The sequence below is a fragment of the Triticum urartu genome, chromosome 1, assembly GCF_003073215.2.
Source record: "Triticum urartu cultivar G1812 chromosome 1, Tu2.1, whole genome shotgun sequence".
NCBI classification, from domain to species: Eukaryota; Viridiplantae; Streptophyta; class Magnoliopsida; order Poales; family Poaceae; genus Triticum; species Triticum urartu.
The window spans coordinates 199,874,024-199,888,841 of NC_053022.1; positions in this window are offsets into that span (position 1 = coordinate 199,874,024).

Here is a 14,818-nt window from a genome sequence, read left to right on the forward strand (position 1 = left end):
CTGAAGAGACGGAAGAAAGAAGGCGTTAAGTTATCAGTAAAGAAGGTCATCGTGGAGATCCGGCCCGACTTCTCAGCAGTCGGCCCGAATCTCGGGGACTACAGCCCGCGGGTGCGCCAGCGCACCCCCGCAAAGAAGAGAAAGGACTCACTCCGGCTCTCCGACAGGTCAGCGGTCCGCTTGCCCAACTCTTCAATGTTGCGGTTGAAGGCAGTGACTCGGAGGTTGTGGTAGTCCTGTGACAAGCATTTCAGACAAAAATTAGTACCCGAAACTCACCAATTGGAGTTCCGGGCCGCCTGCTCAGCAGCCGGCCCGAAACTCGGGGACTACACCCAGTGGGTGCGCTGGCGCGCCCCCACAGAGAGAAACAAGAAAACAAGGACCAAAGAGAAAACATACCCGGACGACTGCCCGCGATGCCAGGTACGCCTTGGTGCAGTTCTGGATGGCGTCGCCCTCAGCTCGAAGCTTCGTTTGGACGTCCAGAAGTGCCTGGTTCAGCGGCCCTGTGCCGCCTCCTCGCACCCACCCAATGGGCGCGGCGCTCGTCAATTCGGCGTCTGGGATCGCCGAGCTGGCGGTGCCGCTCTCCAGGGGGCGTGGCGCCGAAGTCGCCTTCTCAAGACGGCGGCGCATTGGCGAGCCGACTTGAAGGAGTAGCCTCGCCACGGCCTCGTCTTCAGTCGGCGGCACCGGCGGATCCGCCGGCTGTTCGCCTTGCGTGCTCCCAGACGGCGGCGGAGGTGGCGGCGGAACGATCACATCCGGCGTGGAGGAGCCGCCGCCTTCCTTCTCCATGACGGGGTTCTCGCGGCCGGCTTCCCCAGTCTACCCCGTGAATTCCGGAGGCGGCGGCGCAGAGTTTAGCGGGGTGACGAACACCGCCGATTGGCAGTGCGCGGCCTCCTCAGCCTGCCGCTTCGTCGCGGCGACGGCTTCGGCCCCTGCCAGTTTCTTCTTGGCGGAGGCCTCCGCCTTATCAGCCTCCACCTTCTCCAGGCGGGTGGCTCTTCCTCGTTGCACTTCTCCTGCGCATTCCGCTCCATCGCCTCCTGGAGGTCAGCAGCGGGGTCAATCCGCCGAGTGGTGGCGGACGTCTCCGCTGACCCCATGACGGAGGCGGCGGCAACCCTCTCAAGAGTGAGGGGAGCCCTGAAGAAAGGGAAGCAAGTAAAAGACTCAGACAAAGCTACGGAGAAAGAATAAAGCGTTGAGACGGAATACTCACGCGGAGACCAGTGGCGGCTTCTTCACTTCCTTGCGGAAGTGGATGGCCTTCGCAGCCGCCTCGTCCCACCGGGTCGCCGCAGCCGAACTCTTGGGCTTCTTCGGCCGACTGCCGAACAAAGTCGGCACGGCCCTATGCTTCTTCCTGCCGCCTGGAGCACCCGGCGTGGCAGAAGAGCCCGCGCCGGGATGGCTGGCTCCTGGCCAGGGGCGGGGGGCGACCTCCTCATCATCGTTAGGCCAGTCCTCTAGACTGGCCCCGAGCCGCGGGCCGCCTCCTCCCTCGGCGTCGTCTTCCAAAGCCGCCGCCCCCAGATCAGGGTCGTCGACGTCCCTCTCCGCCCGATCAACAAGGAACTTGCGGGCCGGCCCCGAGGTGCCGGCTGGTGAATGGAGGAGGGGATTCTGACCAAAGCCGTCGGGTCAGGTCGCACAAAACAGACTCGGCAAGAAAGAAGACAACTCGAAGAAAGAAAGAAAGGCAACTCACTGTAGGTGGGGGGTTGGGGCGGGAGTACGGCTGCTTGCCGAACCGCCAGTCCTCCAGCAGCTTGCTGTCCGAGAGGTAGTTCACCTTATAGGCCACCTCCTCGTGAGGCATGTCCTTGGTGCACATCCGACTCGGGTCACGGTGCCCGCTCATTTGGCATATCATGTGGGGGCGGCCTTGGAGCGGGAGAACTCGGCGCACCACGAAGGCGGCCAGTAGGTCCGGACCAGTCAGGCCCTCCGACTATGTCAGCACTCGGAGTCGTGTGATGGCGCTGGCTCCCGCAAGCGTCAGCGACTTGTCCCGGTACGACCAGTTGGGCAGTCTCCCAGCCGGCGGGCCGGCTTCGAAAGCTGGCAGGTTGACCCAATCGCCCCCCGCGAAGACGCTCTTCACGTAGAAGTATGATCGCTGCCACATCTTCACCGACTTTATCAGCTTGATGGTGGGGAAGGGGTTGTCGTCTCCCGATCACCGCCCGGCGATGAACGCGTCGCATTGACCCGGCACGCCTGCAGCTTGGGTGCCGAGCTTACAGTAGAAGAACTCCCCCCAGAGCTCGAGGGTGGGGAGGACTCCGAGGAAGCCTTCGCACAAGGCCACGAAGGCGGACAGCAGCATCACCGTGTTGGGCGTGAGGTGGTGCGGCTGGAGGCCGTAGAACTCCAGAAAAGAGCAGAAGAAGCTGCTCACCAGCAGCCCCAATCCGCGTAGGCAGTGCGAGCGGAAGATGACCCGCTCGCCCTCCTCTGGCGCTGGGGAAATCTCCTCCCTCGGTGCAAGATGCACCCGCACGTAGTCTTCACCGGGGAGCCGACGAGTCTTGCGAAGGAACTCGATGTGGTCTTCGTGAACTTACGAGTCGTCCCAGGTGCCGGAACGCACCGAGGGAGGCACGGCGGCAGAAGAAGAACTCATCGTGAGCTGATCGCCGCGGCGTTCGTCAGAGCTAGGGCACACGGCGGGGCGAGGAAGAAGAAGGAGAAGAGCAAGGAGTAGTGGGAAGGAGGGGCGTGCGTGCTCTGCCGCGCCCCCTCCTCCCCCTACTTATAGCCTCAATGGCTGCGAAGCCAAGGGGGCGGTCGTGGGATTTACTGCGCCCACGGCCCCACGACCCCCATGTTTCCATGACAAAGTTACTACGCGCAGTAACTCCACGGGAATCCCAACCGTCCGCCTGGGCCATAGCGGATCCGCTCGGGCGCCGAGGCACGATAGTGGCAGGCCCCACCTACGGGCCTGTCCCGTCACGCGCGTAGGCTAGCAGACTGGCCCGGCCGCGTCTTATCACGTGACAGGACCGGAACGGGCAGTGGCCCGGAGGCTTAGCCAGCACGCTACTTGGATCCCGCCATGACGTTCGAAATACTGTGCAAGTCAGAGTTGGGCGGGTCCAACTCCTTCTAGTCGTCCCAGCGGAAAACAAGCAAGAACCATGTGTCGAGCACCCGGAAAGAGAAACTGCTGAGGCTTCTCGGCCGATCTCCCACGACGCCTCACCAGATTCGGGGATGACTGTCGGAGTAATGGGCCACGGGTAGGCTAACCCGAGCCCCAGAACCTTTCAAGACATCGGGGCAGGCTGCGCCTCTCAAGACCCCAGGACGAAGAGCCGCCTTCTGAGAAGTCGGCGGCAAGGTGACCGACTGCCCACTCATGGCCGAGTCCCGGGGATGACTTCAGGATAAGCTGACTCCTGACTAGCGACTTCCAGAGAAGCTGGCCTTGGGGAGTCGGCCCACGACTCCAGCAAAACCCCATGTCCTCATCAAGAGGGACAGGACAGGGGAGTGGCTACAGTGAAGACGGATCCCACCCCTTTCCAAAGGCAAGCATGGTCACAGTACGCCGTACCTGCGGAGATCTCCGTGCGGCGTGGCACTGTCGCCATGCTGGCCCTGGTATCAGCACCGGTGGACCGAATCCTACGCCCACGATGGCTTGTCTGTACGACCTTTGGGTGGCGGGTCACACCGGCCAGCGGGATCCCAAAAGACGGCCAGTGCGCCACAAGTTGGACCCGTCGGGAGTCGGCCCCCGAGAGTCGGCCGGCTCCTCCCCCGGGGCCCACGCGCCATTAAACAGATGTGATGGAGAGTGGCAATAGTCATTGCCCGCCAGGCGGAGGGGCTGTTGCCATGACTCCATGTTGAAGCTCGCGTCATTTGAAGCACGGCTACAGTAATCAGCAGCCGGCAAGACCCGCCCACGGCAGACGCGGCCTATCGGCTCCGTACCTAACCAGTCGGCGGGGCCCAGCAGTCGGCGGAGAAGACGGAGGCCGGAGGCACTGACGGCTGGGCCCGCGTCCAGCCGGATTACCATTGTACCCCTGGGGGGTAGGCCTATATAAACCCCCCAGGGCACCCATGCAAAGGGTTGGAATCCATTAGCTCTAGACTAGATCATATAGGAGGGAGAGAGCTAGCCTTGCCCTCTCTTACCTCCAGGAAACAGCTCAAGGAGCAATCGTGTAAATAGTTTGCCATAGTGATCATGCGGAGACCCCGTAGAGCAGCAGTAGGGGTATTATCTCCCCGGGGAGCCCTGAAGCTGGGTAAGATTCGCCGGCGTGCATGTCTACGCCTCATCCTGTTTCCAGGCACCGGCGACGTTCTACTCGCCCCCACCATGATAAGCCATCCGTTGGCATATGTTGCACCCAACCCCCGACAAGTGGGTTTTTACAGGCGGAGTCATCGTGACTAATTGCTTCCGCGCCTGCTCCCGTCAATCAAAAAATTAAAAATCCTGTCGCGCCTGCTGCCCTCAGTCAAAAAATTAAAAATCCTACCGCACCCAAACACCAGAGAAACGCCGCGGTGGATATTTAAATTTACCTGCCGGCAAGTAGATAAAAAAAGGGGTGAAAAAACAAATGTGGTGGCGGCCTAGCTAATCGGTCAAACTAGCCCAACTAGCTAGCCACCGTGCTTCACTGATGTAATCGGTGGGAAAGATGGTCTTTCGTGATTTGACGACTCATTTACTTGCTTCGGCACTATGACCGAGGAGGACCCAGAAAACGCGCGGTAGGGCGTACCACATCAGGAAGAATATATGCGTGCACCACCCGGGAGGACCCCGAAACCGCGCGGTAGGGTGTGCCACGTCTCGGCACGGAGGAAAAATGTGCGTGTAAAAATATACTGTATCAGACGTTGTTCCTATGGTTCGACCTCTGGACCCAGCTAGTCGCTCGAAAACACCCCACTAGCCACACAGCTTCATCATGCAAACGTGGCACGGAGGATAGATGTGGTTAGCTCCGTCTCGACCAGCCACAACATCTCTTGTTCTAGGCGATTCTTCTATTTTCCAAGCTTTTTTTAGTTGTAATAACACCACGGCAAGCTAGCGCCGCTCTTCGTGTGTGCCCGTGCAAAGGTTAGACGATGGAGAGAAGAGAGATTGAGATCATAGACCTGGGACCCACCAATAAGTGAGACAACGGTCATGCATGTGTTGACAAGGCACTCCCTCTACTCTACTCAACGCAAGTACTGTATAAAATCAAGTTATGGGACAAAGCCAACAACCGTTCGTTTTTTCAGGCTATCGACTTACTCTTTGTAGTCCAAGTTGCCAGTTCAAATCTCGTCTTTCAGATTTGTTAGTTTTAGGTCCAAATTTGATTAATGACAAGTGGGACCCCCGTGTGTTGTTCCAATATTTCAGTGTAGGATGGTTTTTTTGAACAAACACTTTGCGCGGTTAGACAAGTAACGGCACGAGTTACATGTATTTTGCAAGTTTACGAACAAAAATGACAGCGGCATAGAATATCACATCCACCCCGCAGCTTAGATACTATGGTGATACGAGTTTTTACACCGTTGGAAGTGAGATCCAATGGCTTGGGAGTAGTCTTTGTAATTATGCGCAATTTTGAAACTCTCCAAAGGTTTTTTTTGCAAATAAAACATTCAGGCCTCATGTGTGCCACTGCATCTTCGATCCAACGGCTCCTCGGTGCTCATATTAGGTGCTCCCCGTAGCTTAATTACCCTCTATGGTGATATGAGCATCTAGGTCATATGCTTAGTGATAAGATAGCACATGCATAGTACTTGTACTTTCTTCGCATTTCCCAAACTCTATCAGCCGTATATTGCAAAAACATGCAAACCTCCTACTGTGGGCTGTTAGATCTCAGTAAACTCGTATCACCATAGAATCTATGGTGCGGGAGCACCTCATACTCTCCCGTGTGAGAAGACATAAGGTGATATCGCAGCTTGGATGCTATGGTCATACGAGCTTGGAGGTCGTTTGATCTAAGATCCAATGGCATGTGAGCAGTCTTTGTGCTTGTAAGCAGTGGCCGAACTCTTTTGGGGTTTTTCTGCAAAAAACCATTCGAACCACCGAGGAGGTGTTGGGTCACAAATCCAACGCCTCCGAAGAGCTTGTATCACCAAAGCATCTAAGGTGTGGTAGCACATGATATTCTTACATACAGAAGAATAGGATGTCCTCCTTCATCTTAGATGCTACGGTGATATGAGCTTCGAGGTCGTTGGATATGGGATCAAAGGGCATCTAAGTAGTTTTTGTACAAATTGTGTGCAATTCTCAAACTCATCAAGGTTTCCTGCAAAAATATTAAGACACATCATGTGAGCTGCTATATCTCAGATCTACAAGCTCCAGGCAACTCGTATCGGCATATAGCATCTAAGGTATGGGGGCACATGATATTCACCCGGGGAGGAGGGGTGGGGGTGCACAACCAATCGGTGGTTGGGAGGGTGGGGACAAATATAATCTAAACAACCCTAAACAGAGCTCCACAATTTTATCTAAGGTCGAGGGATTGACCCCCGACAATCATACCTCTGCCTAAACACAACATTTGCATGTACTGTAGTACTAGACTTAATATTCATGTTTCAGTTTCATGTTCATTTTAAATATATAACTAAGGACCATGGATGTCTTACATTTTACTCCCTTCATTCCTAAATATTAGTCTTTTTAGAGGCTTCAAATGGACCGGCACATACGGATGTATATAGACATATTTTAGAGTCTAGATTCACTCATTTTGCTCCGTATGTAGTCACTTGTTGAACTCTCTAAAAGACTAATATTTAGGAATAGAAGGAGTATTTTTGAATTCGTGTCATACATGCATGGTTTGGAAAAATAGATGCACTATACTTATTGGATTGTTGTTGTGTTCGTGTGTGTGAGTATCTCTCTCTGTGTGTGTGGTCATATGCTTGATACATACAAAGTTTTCTCACCTCCATATTGTTCATCTTTTAAATTTGAATTTGCATTGTCAAACTTACTAGGGATACCATGAAATGTGAAATCCACGTTGAGATCACTATATCACAAACTCACTCTAATTCAACAACTCGTCATAAATCAATTACGACGTTGAGATTAGTATTTGCAAGGAAAATACGGGTATTGTAATACACATAGATTCGTTCGGCAATTTAAAAGTTTCCTTCCGTATTCTCGAATGGTAGGACCCAACGGTGTACCAGCCAGACCTTGGCTCGTGTTGATCCTAAAAAAATCGGGCCTGTGTCCTTCGGTGGCCTACATGGTACGCACATTAGGCAACCCCAACCAGTCGAGCCTCAGCATTTCAAGTCGAAATATCTGGCGGCCAGAATTCCAGCCCTAGGAAATTCCCCTCATGTCCCCGGTCCATAATGACTATAGATGAACAACGGAGGGATGCTTTAGTAACTATACAACGTTACCTACCATGCCGAGCATGGTTCAATTCTCTCGGTCTCCGCTCGTCAAGGTCACCCATCAACTGCATTGCCTACTACTACTACTACTACTACTACACCAGGATGAGCACAGAATTGAGCCCGTTTGTTCGTGCCTAGTACTTGAGTTAATATATCAGGCAATGCACTGGTACGGAGGGATTATCCTTTTACTCTGCATATATAACTTGTCTGAAGTCTAACTAAGCAAAATGTTTGACCAAATTCTTTCTTAAGAAATACAACAGGACAGATGTATGGCTTGAAAATTTATTTCATGATGCAGGTTATGATATTTGTTTCGAATCCTGGATCTTAAATTTCAGAAAATCCAAAAGTGAGCATAAAGTCTTGAAACTAAGCATGGTCACGTGATACGGCACAAATATTACTTCGTAAGTTTTTCTTCAATTTTAGACAAGCTGCTTATGACAAGTTGCACAAATGAAGAGCCAAGGTATTTTGGAACAAAGACATGTCACGTTAACGTGAACGCTTTCACTATTAAAACCGTGGGCGTTTACGTGCCACCACGAGTCCCGCTTCTCATCGGCAGGTGCCGTCCGAGCAAGCGTGTGAGTCAACGGGAGGCGTGCGATCAGACCGCTGCGCCGAGTGTCAGGGAGGCGTGCGAGCAGACCGCTGTGCAGGCTCACCGGGAGGCGAGCCCCTTGACCAGGCTCCGCCGCCCACCGTCGTCCCAACTGCTCCCACTTTTAATGTCACCGGCGCCGAAGTTTAAAATCAACCCCGCACTACTCGATATCGCTACAATCCTCTCTCTTCCTCTCCGATTCTCCTATCGTCTACCTCCAACTAGCCTGACCTAAACGTACGCCATGCCGCATCACGATGGTCTGCCCTTAGTGTTCCAGTTTCCTGAGGGATACACCCAGCCGGAGTCTCAAGAACATAAGGCGCTTTGGGATGAGCTTGAACTGGCCTTGCGGGAAGATGCCGCGCCCGTCCCTGCTCCCGTTCCGGTTCCGTCGCCCTGACTGCGCTAGCGCCCATCCCCGTGCACCTGCCAGCGCATGCACCTGCGCGTGCACTGACGCGCACGCCCGTGCCGGTGCCCGTGCACCTGCCAGCGCATGCACCTGCGCGTGCACTGACGTGCGCGCCCATGATGGTGCCCGTGCACACGAATGTCTCTGCCGCGCTGTTGAGAGCGCCTGTCCCGCGCAGGTGCCAGTGCCCCCCTTAGCGGCATGGATGGCCACCGTCGACCGCTTCCTTGCACCAACGCCAGTCGCCTCCTCCTGCCAGTTGACTCGCTCCGAAGCCCAAAACATTTTGGCCCTCCTTGAAGCTAGGCTAGCATCCAGGAGTACGCCAACAACACAGAGCATAGAGCACGGTCAGTGGCCCGACGACACACAGAGCACGACAGAGGAGCCGCTTCCCACCGCGAGACGCCCCCGCCGCCGCCGCGTAATCTAAATTTGCCATGAAAAACTTTTGGATTGACATGCTTAAAATCCGAATGTTTATCATTTCCGTTTATTTTATATCGATCATCGTATAACTAAAAGTCATAGTCAGACTGAACAAAATGTATGGTTTGATCGATTGAATGTTGTGCTAGAGCCGTATCAAATTAAAAATAAAACATCATCAAGCCACATGTATTCCTTGTCATCCAACGACCTAGACTGCTTCAATGTCGAGCGCTCAACACGTTTAGCGTGCAGTTAATTTCATGCCAAAAATAGTACTAATCACATGACAAAACGCAAATAATATCCTAGTAGTTAATATCCGCATGCACTTAATATACTTCCAAATTAACGTGCATTGCACGCACACATTGACTAGTGCTGCTAGTACGTGAAACTGGTGCCGTGACTTGTGAACGCATCCAGATATGGTCAACGCAACATCTCCCGCGAGTTCTTCATGTTTGCTCGTGCGTCTAAACGCAGAAGGGGAGGAGAGAGAGAGCACACATGGAACCCACCAGTAAGTGAAGGCGAATAGTACTAAAAATAATATTACATGTTATCCATTAATTAGGCTGTGGTAATATAAAAACATTATGTGAACAAAGGGGGTACAACAAACATTGCTATTCTATGTATGTTTCCTATTGACGTGCGGCTTGAAGGCCCGATCACATGTTCGATCCTCGTCCTTTATTTTTTAATTTGTATATGGGTCCAAATTTGTTTCATGACATGTGGGCCCCTCGGTGTGTAGTTTGTAGCACTTTAATTTGTGGGTCGAAATTTGTTCCATTCCAAGTGGACTATCGGTGTGTAGTTCTGTAGCTTATTTATAATAATTAAAGAGAACAACATAGTTTTTTCAATAATACCATGGTGCGAGGTTGATGGCGAGAAAGGACATGTGAGAGAGCGATGATCGAGCCAGAGGGAAATCAACTAGGGGAGTTGCATGGGTTGCAACGGTGTTTGGAGTAGTTGTGGGCCGAATGCTACGAAAATATTATCTAAACCGACCGGAACAAATTCCTACACAAATTAATCCAAGGTTGGAGTGCCCCTCATAATGTAAATAGCTCCGGCTTTGCGAGGGATGGATTGGTAGTAGCTTCAACGCGTGGAAGATACGGTGTGAGAAAGCGAGGTCAATCGAGAGACATATAGATAGAGAGACAAAGTGAGCGTGGTCCGACATTCATTGAACAAATATATATGCTCTGGAGAGATATTTTCCGATTGAGCTTTTTGGCAAGGGTGAGGGCTGTAAGATAGAGCTTGCGAGATGATCCAGTCACAGACGTGTAGATATATTTTGTGCATGGGAGGAAGCAAGGTCAACCGATCACATAGGGTCCCCGTGCGATCGAAAGAGTGAGACGGGTTGGAGAGAGTGACCTAGATAGACGATGTGTGTGAGAGAGTATACAATGTGAATAGGTCGAATTAGGCTCAAACATGGTGATATATCGTTTTTGTCCGAGAAAGAGCGAGGTCAATCGAGACATACAGAGAGAGAGAGAGAGAGAGATTGAGTGAGCGTGGCCCACGATGAGGTCGAATGAGTGGCGGCGGCTTGGATGGACTGACCTAGATAGACAATCTGCGTGAGAGAGTATAGAGTGTGTCGATCGAGGACCGAACAGGGAGATATATCATTTGTGTGTGAAAGAAAACGAGGTTAAACGAGGACTAGGCCTGACTCCTGAACCCAATGAAGACGTCGTGTTCATCTCCCACTTCCTCTGAGAACTAGGCCTGACTCTGGATCCCTTCGTTAGGGGTTTGATGTTCTATTACGGGCTTGATTTCCACGACCTAGCCCCAGATTCCTTTCTCCACATCTCGACATTCATTGTCATATGTGAGGCCTTCCTCTGCATTACCCCTCACCTCGGCATGTGGCTCAAGACCTTTGATATGAAGCCGAAGACGGTCGAAGGGCAGTATGCAGCGTGCGGGGGTGCATTAATAAGCAAGATTGTCGGAGCTCCGTGGCCAAAAGGTTCCTTTTCAAGAGGTTTCCGGATTATGGCAACGGGAGTGGTTCTACATCACCGCTCCCAGAAGTGCCAAGTGGGTAGCTTCCCCCGTCTTTCGCTCGGGACATCCACCACTATTGATGTCATGGATCAGCAGGGGGCTGAGCTGGGGTCCAGCCAAGGATGTGCCCATACTGCAGAGGCGCATCCGGGATCTCTTTGAGGGAGATTTTAGTTTGGTTATGGTAGTGCAAGTCATGCTGGTTTGTCAAGTCCAGCCTTGCAAACACCGGCCCCTCCGCTTGTGGGAATTCAACCCAGAAGGACCGTGCGCTATTCAGAATTTCCTCGGCCTGACGCATGAGGAGATGTACAAGCCGTTCTTCAGACCCCAAATAGAGTGTCCGAACACCTCCGAAGACGTGGGCCTGAGCAGCAACCGCACCGCGGCCCAAGTAAGTAATCCTCTAGCCGAACACACTGTCTTTCATTTATCATGACGTCATTCTGAAGAATCGCCTTTTTACCAGGACTGGATAACAAAGGCGAAGATGATCCGGTGTTCGGCCCCCCTTCCCGAAGGCTTCGACAATCCGGTGCTGGAAAAGATGCTCGAGCCAGCACCTTGCCTGGTGCCCTCAAAGGAAGATGAAGGGGGGAATAAAGAGGGCGAAAGCGGGCGAAAGTGGGCCCCCGTCGCTACCTATTCCAACTGAGGGAATGAGCGCCTCCGTGAGGGAGGATAACCAAGGGAAGGAATATGATATTCCCTCGCCCTGGGGGAGGAAGAGGACTACCTCTGATGACCCGGAAACAGGGTTTCCAAACGGGAGAACAAAACTCCACCAGAGGGTCCCGCCTCGAAGGGTGCTCTTGCCGCACAGAGTCCGTGCGGGGATCAGCCCTCTAACGAGCTGTAAGTAATCAAAAAGTACTTAATAGTGAAGATATTCTACCTTACTTCTGAGGAAGATAACCGAAGCATCTATGTTGCAGTTCGGATCTGATCCCTTCTCAGCAGAGCTTGTCTTCGGGGGATCTTCTTCCGGAGATGATGGAGAGCGAAACGCCTCCCTCGGACTCCCTGGCTTAAGAAGCGGGCGACCTTGAAGTGTCATCATGGAGAGTTCCTCCGCATCAGGCAAGGCCAGAAGGTAATCCCATGGTCACCCGAAGCCCTCAGTATCCGGCTCTTGAAGAGAGCAACCAAAAGAATCCAGCACCGTCTGGTATGCGGTCAGACACATTGAGGGATCTGCTAGGGCGAGCCACTATCTCAGAAGAGCACCGTACATTGATGGGTACGGTGATTGAAAGGATTTCGTCCGCCGAAAGCGGGTTGCATGAAGCCTTTATGAGTCTACTGACGAGCTTTGAGGTACGTGAAATGATATGCATCCGCCCATTTTTAGGTGTGCCCTGTGTAGATAGTAGCCCCTGAGACTCTGGTTGTCGTCGAAAACGGCGGCGAATGGAGGATCATAGTCCCTGTTAATAACCAGACCGCCTTTATGTGCAGGTGTCTGGAGCTCCGGTGGCTAGCCGGACTGATGGGGTTGCCGAACTAAAGCGGCAACAGGATGCGGCGGATGCCGACATGGAGCTTGTTAACAAGCAGCTTGATGAGGCCCAGGGTAGGTGCTATTTATAGTGGATGTCACATAGTAAGAGCAGCATGATGCCAGTATCTTTAATATGTTGTGACTGCAGATGGAGCTGCCACCGTGGAGGCCTTGCGGGCGGAGCTTGCCCGAGCCATGGAGCAAGCAAGGAGTAGTAATGCGGCCGCTTTGAAGGCGGCCGAAGAGTTGAAAGCCGAGAAGGCCGCTCATAGCGATAGCAAAGAGCTAATGGCCAAAATGGTTGTGAAGTTAAAAGACACTGCCGACCGCTGCCAGTTTCTTGAAGAAGAAAACCGGGCGAAGGCTCTGGACCTTGAAAAGGCAACAATGGCGAGCAAAGACACCCTCTTTGCAATGAGAGCGAAGAAGGAGGAACTGCGTGAAGCCAAGGACATTATGGCTGGAAGCCCTTTATGCTGCGGAGGAAGTTCGGCGATCCGCGGTATGCCCCTCTGGATCGGCTGTGGAGTTCGGCCGACGCATATCTGGACTTGGCGGCGAGCGCTGTCGATGCGGCCGAATACTTCCAAGATCAGACAGATCGTGAAGTGGACAAGCTGTAATGGTCGCAATTTACCATTCCAGAGCGTCCACTTCCATTGACTGATCAGCTTGCCGAATGGGCCGAACTCAATAGATTGTCTGGACTCGCCATGAGGTCTGTCGTGGATCATCTGTGGCCGGAAAGGCCAAAGTCGAACAGCTATTTTAGCTTGGTGCAACAGTTCCTTGGTGCGGTGCTGCACATTAATGTGATGAAGAGGTCGGCGTGCATACAAGGCTTGCGTCTGGACCTTCCCCGTGTCAAAAAATATTGGGCGGAGATGGACGCCACCACTATCGCGGCGCAGGGTTCGACCATAGGCTGAGTGGCTGCGGGGCACTATTTTGAAGTTCTTGAGGGCGCTCATACGATAGAGGCCCAGTGCTTGAAGAATGTTATGTTTGAGTGACATGTATTCCCATCGTAAAAACAACGTTTTATTGAATTTATCAAGGCTGCATCCCAATACTTTTGCCCGAAAGTATTGTGATGCCTCCTGTGCGGCCGTTTATGTATACATGTATATAACCTAAAAGATTGCGGTTGTCGGCTTCAGCCCCCACGCATATAATGCGGGGGTGTTCGCGGAAGACACGTATTCACACTTAATCCAACGTCTTGGTCCTAATAAGGAGGTGATAGCGCAGCAAACTAGGCAACCGAAGTATAATGCTTTAACACTTTCACTTAGCCATAGGAGTTTGATAGTGGGGCTCCTATATAGCCCCTGGTGGCTCCGCACTCGTTCGGATTCGGGGTGCGTACATGCCTGGCCGGGAAACGGCCCTTCGTTAATGCGGAGGAATCCCCAAGATTCCAGTAGGTCATTGAGTGGTTGACCAGTCTCACGCTATATCATGACAGTCAGTTTTTGGCTTTCTCTACTAAGGTGCTCGTTCGTTTGAACCAGGGCACAATCGCAGTAGTTCTCGTGGTGCCGCCTTAGCCGATAGAGCGGAACGTAAGGCAGCAAAACACAGGAGCCTGGAAAACCCAACATTTTACCAAAGACATGATTCAGAGCTGATGCATATAAGGCCAAACTCGCGACGTCGAACACTCCCTAAGGTATTCGGTCTTTATGGTGTAAACCGGGTCTAAACAGTACCCTTTGTAATAACCCCCTGGTGTCCAGGTACGTGCATTATTTTGGCGTGGCCACATGCCAAGACGTCAGCATCCTTCTCGGTTGTACAGAGAATCCGAGGGATGTAACTCAACAAGAGACAGTAAAAAAGGTTTACGCAGGGTCTTAATCTACAAAGAATCCTTGGAACGGGTCCCTGCTGCACATCTGCGCCTGTGTCTCTGTTGTGCCGTATCCCGGATGGGTATAGCACGATGGTCATCTGAAAAAGAGTGGAACTTAATTGAAAAGTTGACGTGCAAAAGTTAAGTTATACTAAATAAACAATATATAGTTGAAAATGAGTAAAGGTGAGCCTTATTTCCACTTTTGCGCGCGCGTTGAGCCCCTTGTATTTTAATAGGGGTATAGCCATCAAACCTATATTAATTACATATAGCTGAGCCGAACACGTCTAGCCGTGTCCGTTGTCTTACCGACCTGTGAAATGTTTGAGTTGGTGAGGCCGTTCAGTGTGCGGCGGTCAGGGCGGCCGCACCGTCTTCGGCGTGCAAGGAGCGCTCAATATTTCCATTTACTGTAATGATGCCACGTGGACCGGGCATCTTGAGCTTGAGGGAAGCGTAATGCGGTATTGCGTTAAAGCGAGCGAAAGCTTCACGTCCGAGTAGTGCTTGATAACC